Raw genomic sequence first — 9,328 nt, 5'->3', positions numbered from 1 at the left:
GTTTCAAATGCCTCTGTCCCAAACCAGACATGTGTTTTTTTTTTTTGCAGACGTTAAAGGGTGTGGTATCAATAAATATGTTGAGAGTATGGCAAATATATTTTTATCTTTACTGGAATAGGCTATGCAGATGTGATGAATATGTGCAAGTGATGAACACCATTTATTACACAACTTGTCATGACTTTTTCTAAACCCTAATTACTGGGTAATTTATTCTTTGCAGTGTGTTTACTGGATTGGCTTGATTGTCTTGGTTCATATACAAATGTAACACATCCATTTCCATGATGAATAACTTTGTAACTTATTAAAAACTTCTTTTGTCTAGAGGATATTAAAATTCAGGAAATATTGCAAACCATTAGTCATTGTAACAAGCTCTAAATATGATTACAAAATCCATTTTGCAAGTGTTATCTATTGATTTATACTAGAAATCAGTGATGACTAAACTATCAGGAGTCAACTACTAATTATAGTACCTATGTTTTTTCAAATTATATTTTTTAAATGAACATGAGAAGTGACAAACTGTTGATTTCTACCTTGGGTACAAATATTCTTAGTTTTGTTGGTTTAGTTCTATTTGTCGGCTAGTTTTTTTCTAGTTTGAAGTTATTAGAGATAGAAATACTGTGCATGATGGTATGGACCTAGTGTCTGGATTTGTATTATCTTTCCTTTGATATTAGAGTTTGACAAATCAGGAATGAAACTACTAGATTTGGCTTATAGTAGCTGAGGTAAGGGGGTCTTGGCATGAGATGGAGGTTTTCTAAATTTATGATATTAAAAATAAAATACAAAGAAGGAATTCTATTGTGCTTCACTGATGAAAATTTGATTGTCAATGTATTTCTATTGCTATTTCAAAGTATTAACAACTTTCTGAATATCCAGGAGAAGAAAAATATTAATTTTGTATAAATAATAGTTCTAGGTCCTGGGAGTCATATAGAATACTCATAAATTGTGTTTACACTCAAGCAGCTAGATTCTCTAACAATTAAATGAACATGCTTGGCATATAAGATGGAAATGTGTAAAATTTTCCATTTTATTAATATCATATGAAAGCATGAAGAATAACAGAATGGTGATGATTTCTTTTTTCTTAAAAATTTTTTGAAAGTGTCTTACTCTAATAGAATTATAGAATGCCAAAGTTGGAAAGAATCTCAGAGATCAGACTAGCCCAACCCCCTCATTTTAGAGAGTAGTGAATATTTACTTATAGTCATTGACCATTCTTTGTGAAAGTGGCCTTCATATATTTCACTGCAAGGACAGTTCGCTATTGCTTTTGAATGTTTACCAATACACGAAGGGCTAATAAGGATAACTGTGAGCATAGATTTCAAAGCTATTAGTGAAATCAGAGCTTATCAGGTAGAAAAATAACTGAATACTTTTAAGCAAATATTTTCCCAATATTGCAAAGTAAAAAGAAAAACTAGTTTTGCCCCTCCCAAATTATTCATTTTATTGTGATACATTTAATATCTAACTTTTCTATTACTGCATCATTCAAGTAAATCTTCTAACATGGTAATATCAATGACATGGCAAGAAGTGGAGGGAGAGGGGAGAAGGGAGTAGCTTTCCTTTCAATGAACACAATTTCAGTTGTGGCTTTTCAAAGGGGGAAAAAACTTTATATGAAGACTGTTACAGTTTAGTGTTAGAAAAGTAAGCCATAATCTTTTATCCAACAAGAAGTATTTAAAACTGTTAGTTAAAAGGGAAAAAATGCTCCATAGCAACCAAGAGCATTTCCATTTATCAGGAAGAAAAGTTGAAATTTTCCAGGTTTAAAAAGCTTCAGTGTCAGTGATAGAGCTATACATATCATTATAAATGTCCTTTAATCCCTACATTGCATACATCCGTTCATCTCTACCTACCTACGCCATTTTAAGGATGCCATTTTCCACTGTAATTTGTTCTCCTTTTGAATGATGGTAGCTTTGTGTGGCAGTCAGACATGAAGTCCCTGTCAAGCAAATCAAGGACTATAGAAACAGTTATCCTAAAATGTAATTTCTAATTATTTAAAATTACATTATTACATAAAGTGTAATTAATAAGTAATATTAATTTTAATTGAGAAAATCTGTACAGTAATAAGAAAAGTAATAATTTATAAGAGACAATATGGAGAAAATATTAAAATTATCCTTAAAGTAATTTCTGAGCTTCTGATTTGATGATCTAGAATTACATTAGCAGTCAGGTACTAAATTCACAATGGTATGCACATAACAAATTAATTGAGTAAATTTTAATTGCCAAAGGCAACTATGAATAAACTTCTTTTGCCTTTTCTCTTATTGACAACATATTTAGAACACTGTAAAGACTATAATTTGTCAGTTCAATTTGAATAGATCACCTCTCTTGTTCTCCACCTAAAATGGTATTGCCTTGAAGAAGTATGAGACCTAATTCTAGTTAAAGAGGTTAAAGGTTAAAGGTTAGTTCTAAAGCATCATCTGCCTAGCTGCTTAACTTTAAAATGATCAACTTAATGAAAATCTGTTTTACAGATGGTGTTTTAATGTCTTTGGCAGGATTTAGGCAGCTTAAACATTAGACGCATGCTAGTAAAAATTATTTCTTTATTTGACCAAAAAAACACCTTTTCTTTTATGTTTAAGGTAAAAGGCATGTGGGCTATGGTATTTTGGCAAAGGACCCAGAGGCAGAAAGTGTTGATGATCTTTCCATATGGGCTCAAAAACAGAATAGCTTTATGTCTGTTGCTAATGATGACAGGAAAGAAAAACAAGCATAGCTGCATTCTAGTTTTGGCAACAATATTTTACTTTGAATTTACTTATTTATATTTTTTTTAAATGAAAAGTAATTTTGGTCAAAACCTTCTAGAAGAAAATAAAGTAAACTTTCATTTTGTGGTAGAACTTTCTGAAGTACAGAACACTATATCTTTCTAATTTAAAAAGATAATGCCACCTAGCTAATATGAAACAAAGTTGAGTCATAAAAAACTTAAATAAAAAGAACTTAGAATTAGATTAATTTTTATTTCAACTTTTTTATGAATACATGTAAATTAAAATTGATTAGGACCTAGTATAGAATAATAGTCTGCTTCACTAAGTTTATTTTATATTTAGGAATTTCTTAAGCTTTTAATATGAGTGTTTGCAGCATAGTTTTCTAAACTTGGTTTCCTTTGCCATTGACAAACATAAGCATATTGATATCATGTCTGTTAAGTTTACCATTGTTCCCTTCAGTCCCTAGTAGAATAGTCTATTTATCCAGTACTCAAATATTTATTATTAATAAATGAATAAATAAAAATATTTTCTCTCAAAATAAATCTATTTTTATAACACTTATGTGCTCTATATATCAAGAATATCACAATCATGTTTCCAAAATGTCCAATAAAAAGCATAAAAACAAATGTACAATTTTAGATAATTAAAACTAAATGAACAAAGGAAGTTTTCGTAATATTTTACAGGTGCGATTTAGAGTCCAGCCTTCTATAGGATGGGCTCAGGAATTTTCATGGTCAATTGGTGAGTCTTGCTTTCTATATAGGAAATGCAAGTACAATGCAGCACCTTCTCTTCATTTGAACCTATACTATTTTTAGAAGTGAGGTGTCCATCAATTTCCTCCTTCAAAATCAAAATCTTAATTATAGTACAGTGGCCTCTTATGTTCCCCCCCACTTTTTTTCATTTGTGAGAAGTGAAGCAGACTAGCCTGTCTAGATTACATAATTCTGTTTGCATAGTTGTATTTTAAATCAACTGGGAATAGTGAAAGCACAGATTGTCTCTATCATGAGCAAAGAAGTCCAAGTGGGATTTAATCCTTAGGTAACTTTATAGTGAAACATTCCCCCAAGGAACATTTTTGGGGGTTTTCTCATTATCCATGTTACGGATGAAGGAACTAGGGTTAAGAACCAGAAATCAAGAACCAACAGAGAATGAGAGGTATGAATGTGAGAAGGAGATCAAAATGGAACAATTGGCTCCAACCACCTTATATTTGGTTTTTCTAATATGAAACAATGATAATTGATCATTTTATAATTAACAGGGAGTCATAATTATTTTTATTTCAATAACCTATGTCTAACTTTGTAATTCAAAATCAAATATCCCAGGAGGTGCCATTCCAATTATTGAACTGTCATTGTCTCAGTATGATGGCAAAAGAGGTCAAGAAATTCTGTGGCACATATTTGCATAAAAATCATTGTGCAGAAGTAAATTGTCAATGCATCTAAGAAACTAAAAACATGTTTCACTTAATCTTATTGCAGTCATTTGTTTAGATGAAGAAAGCTGTTTTCAGAGATAAACAAAAGTTATTCTCTGCTGCTAAACATTAACCTAACTATGGAAATTATTGCCATTTTTATTAGTTTCAGATTTATGTTCATTTCAAGGTTGAAATGTAGTGTGAAATTCAATTCTAGCATCTGGATTTTTTTAAAAAGAAATTGTAATTCAAATTATTCTATTGTATTATTATGTCCAAAGATAAGAGCAATGTTGAAATAATATTTTGTATCATGGGACAATACATCTAGGCCTAATACTCATATATAAGTATACAGATCAAGTAGATATTTAGCTCATAGTAATTTATAAATTATTGGCTTTTTAAAATTATGTAATTAACTCTGAGCCTTTTATCTACTTCTGTTTTTTAAAATGAAACATTTACTATAACATGCCCTTATAGAATAAAATAGAAGAAAAAATTCAATATAGATACTTTTTTCAAATGGAAAGTAGTATATTGTATTATATGCTAGTGATTTCATTTGTAATTTTCATTCATCTAACACAGCATCTACTATATATGAAACATAGTGCTAGGCACTTGAGACACAAAGACAAAAGTAATCCTTGACTCAAGGACCATATATTACACCAGGAGGAAATAGCCTAGAATCTAGGCCCTAGATAGCCTAGATAAGTAAATACATATAAAGTAACTGGGGAAATGGGAGGAAGGTCCACTACCAAATGAATGGAATCCTGAAGGGGCTTTTATAGGATATGACATTTAAGTTAAACCTTGAAGGCTGATCATCCTAAAAAGTAAGGGGAGAGGAGGAAGATCATATATATCAAACGAGGCTACTATATCTACAAAGATTTGGAAATAAGAGAAAGACTTTTTAATATGAGGAATAGCAATCAAGTTTAGTTGAAGTATGTAAGTGCAGGAAGGTGATATTCCTGGAAAGTTGGACTGAAGCCAGATTGTAAAAGGCTTTTAAAGTTAAATGAGGAAGTTTGCCATTAGAGGCAAGAGGGAGCCACTGGAAATTCTGGAGCAGGGGAGTAAATCAAATTGTACATCAAATTTACCTTTTGATAATTGGTGAAAAATGGATCAAAGTAGAAGAGATAATTAAGGGAGAAATACTAAATGGAAAATTATTGCAGAAGTATAGAGATGAGAATCTAAATAGGGTGATGACAATGTGAATCAGTGCATGTGAGAATTTCTATGTAGACAGAATTTACAAGACTGCTCTGATTATATATATATATAGCACATGAGGAGAATGAATAATCAAGGATAACTACTGGGTTGAGAACTTGAGGGTCTAGGAGGATTGTGGTGACCTATGTAGAAACAGGGAAATTAAGACATTTGGGAGGAGTAATTTTGTTAGCAGATGACAAAAAAAGGACTTTGACTTCTGGAAATATAGAAGTATGTCCTTACAAACATATGTAGGAGTTTAATCATACATATATATAGATGAAGACTAAAACTTATACTAGGCATAAGTAACATCTTCTATCTGGCCTAAAATGGCAATAAAATGATTTTTTTGGTATCAAAATAATGGATTTAGCCTCATGTTGAATTGTAAATCTAGGTGAAGTTGGTTATTGGAATATTACTCTCTTGTTGGCACTCCAGCTTCTCCCAAAGTTATTAGTGTTCCCATACGATTTAATGATATTCCAAAAGATTTTTTTCCTGACCTGTCTTTCTTGAATGTCTCAGGATTTTTTTTCTTTTCCTTCTCATTTCCCATTTCTCCAGTTAGGATGTGTGATTAATGTAGTCACACAGAAAAATGTGACTGACATATATTTACTAAATGTAACCTTTCCTTAAAATTGATTTCTTTAATAAAATATATATCAATCAATATCAATTTCTAATTATATATATATGTGTATATATATATGTATACATATATATATATATATATATATATATATATTATGGGAAAAGGACAATACTCTTTACCTATTTTGTCCAACCTTCCTACCAAACAAACAAAAAATAGAAGTAAGCAGTTTGGCATGTTCCTTTTTAATTGCCAGATCTTGTCATTTCTTTTTTTACAGCATTTCTTGCCTACTTCCTGGTCTTTCCATTTTCATAACCACCATCCTCTATCAGGATTTCATCACCTGGACCACTGCCCTAGACTTCAAAATGGTCTCTCTGCTTAGATTTCTCCCTACTCTAATCCATACCTCACAGAGCACCAACATGATTCTCCTAAAGTGTTGTTCTGACGATGTTACTCAATAACCTCCAGTGGCTCTCTTTTACCTCTGGGATTGCAAGCTCCTCTTTTTGACCCCTTCCTAATTTTACATTCTTTTGACACATTTCTCCCCTTTACACACTGCATAGTGCAGTTCTATTGGTCTGTTTGCTGTTATTTATTTGTGTCCTTCCATCTTCTGTTTGGGTCTTTATACTACTTTTTTCCTCACACCTCCAATGCTCTTATCCTGTCCCCATTTTGTTTAACTCTTAATGTCTCTGCCTTTCTTTCATATTTAGTTCATATCACCTTTTGCAAAATTGATTTTCATGTCCCCCTTACTTCTAGTGCCATGCTCTCTAAAGTCACTCTTAATCTGATTTGTATTTATCTTATATATACTGATTTATGTATATGTTGTCTCCCCCATTGGGTGAGTTCCCTGAGGGCAGGGACTGTGTTTTTGTCTTACTCTGGATCACCAAAGTTTAGCATGTCTAGTATATTGCTGTTGTTCATTTGTTCATTCATGTCCAACTCTTCATGACCCCAGGAACAATAGTATGCCAATACTGTTCACAGGTTTTCTTGGCAAAGGGTACTGCAGAGGTTTCCCATCCCAGAGAATTAAAGCAACCACAAATTAAATGACTTGCTCAGGGTCACAGAACTAGTATGTGTCTGAGGCTGAATTTGAATTCAAGTCTTCTGGATTCAGGGTCCAATACTCTATCCACTGAATCATTCAACTGCATATTAATTGATTGTGATCTCATCCCCCACCCCAATACTGTAGATCACTTCATGTCTTTGTTTAGGGCATGTAACCTTAAAGATAGTGATTTTGTAACCATAATTAAAAAAAAAACCTTTGTCTACACAACCTTCCAAAAGATAACATTTGGAGAACTGAGGCAAATATACTACCAGAATATAATTACCTCAGTTCTCTCATTTGTTACTTCACTTTTAGTCGGGGAAGAGGATGAATCACTCACTACTTGTTATTACTAATGAGTGCTGTGATGCTGTGTAGTGATGCAATTCAGTCATATGTTAACCAGGCCCAACACTGATGAAAGGGTCTTGGCCCAGAGAGGAGTGAGGAGGAGCTGGTATGTGCAGAGCGACCACGAACCTGCTTCTACAACAGCTGGTTCCCTGGGCTCTACTGTACATGCTTCACATCAAGTTCACTCTCAGGCTGAACCCACACTCAAGCATAAGGCAGAATGAAGTAGAGATTCAGAAGGCTCATCTTCTGGGCATTGTCAGTGTAATTCAGGACAAAATAGGAGTAACAAGTTTTATGCAGTAAAGTGAATGACTAGTCCAATTAGGGATAGGAGAATAATCACCATCTGTGACATTAGGGGAAGGGTCAGGTGGGGAAGATGATTCTAGAGCATATTATAGATTTGTAGCTATATAACAAGGAAAAAATTTAACCCATTACCTGAGTGCTGCCTCAGGAGTTAGTGGGTTCCTCCTCACTTAAAGGTTTTCAGACAAATACTAAGTGGGTTGTGGTGAAGATTCTATTTGTAAAAAATGGATGACTGCTGAAGGTCCTTCCAATTCTGATATTCTCTAATGTTATAAGTTGTGCATTTCATTATTGTCATTAATGTAGGGTAGTAAGGGTCATCTTTATGAATAATACTTGAAGAGTGTTTTCTGAATTCTCTGGGAAGAGATTGTCTAAATCTTTTTTATTATTGCAATTATGAGCCTAGAATTATTATTGGCAGTTAGAAGGGGGTATGACAATATTTTGCTGTTGTCATTTAAGTCATGTCTGACCCTTCATGACCCCATTTTAGAGTTTTCTTGTCACACATAACAAAAAATACATCTAAAAGACATCTTGAGTAGCTTGGATAGAGTGATGAGCGTGGATACTAGAAAACTCATTTTCCTGAATTCAAATCTTATCTCAGACACATAATAGTTTTGTGACTTTGGGAAAGTCACTTAAGCCTATTTGTCTCAGTTTCCTCATCTGTAGAGTGAGCTAGAGAAACTTTACGAAGAAAATCCCAAATGGGGATCCTGAAAAGTTGGATATGACTGCAATTGACTCAAGTTCAATAATAACAGACCATTTTCAAACAGAGGCAGTGTAATAGGTAGAAAGAGATGAATTTGGAATTAGAGGACTTAACTTCAAAATCATAGTTCTTCTGCTTACTTCCTTTCATATTTTTGACTTGGGCTAATGAAGCAAATCTGTAAAATGAAGGTATTGGACTAAATTATATAATCATAGTTTTAGAGCTAGATCATAAGATCCAGATAAAAGCTCTTAAAAGACTAGAAGATAACTATCTTGATCTCTTTTCCCATTCCTTAAGTTAGATTTTGGTCATTCAATTCCACTCTCATTTTGTTCATGAGAAATTAAGACAAAGGAAGTTGAAGTGTCTTTTGTACATTTAAAAATGAACTCCAAGGTCTCTTATAAAATTGATGAGACAATGAATTTTACAAAATCATTCCAACTTCAATTTTAATTTAGCCTAGTTTGATTGATATGAGTTCAGAATTGTGAATAGTTATTTCAGTTAGAAAGACCAACCCAACCTCTTTACTCTAAAGGTAGAGTAGAAAGAATTTCCAAAAGCATTCACAAATTCACTTGAAAATGATTAAGAAACTTAAGGACTGAAAATTCAGAGAGAGATTAGATTTTTTCTTGGCTTAGGATCACAGGAATGAACTGATAGTCCATGATAAAAGTTGCAAAGGTATATTCAAATCAGAAGTAAGAAACTAGAGTACCTAACAATGATATTGACCCAAAAT

At 32.7% G+C, this 9,328-nt stretch overlaps 1 protein-coding gene across 2 annotated transcripts in view; it reads left to right on the top strand.

The window, feature by feature from the left end:
- The window catches only part of ZFHX4 (zinc finger homeobox 4), a 222,102-nt gene that overhangs the window by 27,315 nt on the left and 185,459 nt on the right, over positions 1-9,328 (top strand). The window lies entirely within an intron of this gene.

This window comes from Macrotis lagotis, chromosome X (genome assembly GCF_037893015.1).
Source record: "Macrotis lagotis isolate mMagLag1 chromosome X, bilby.v1.9.chrom.fasta, whole genome shotgun sequence".
NCBI classification, from domain to species: domain Eukaryota; kingdom Metazoa; phylum Chordata; class Mammalia; order Peramelemorphia; family Peramelidae; genus Macrotis; species Macrotis lagotis.
Note: the sequence above shows the minus strand (reverse complement) of the source record. Positions and strands in the feature narration are given on the sequence as shown.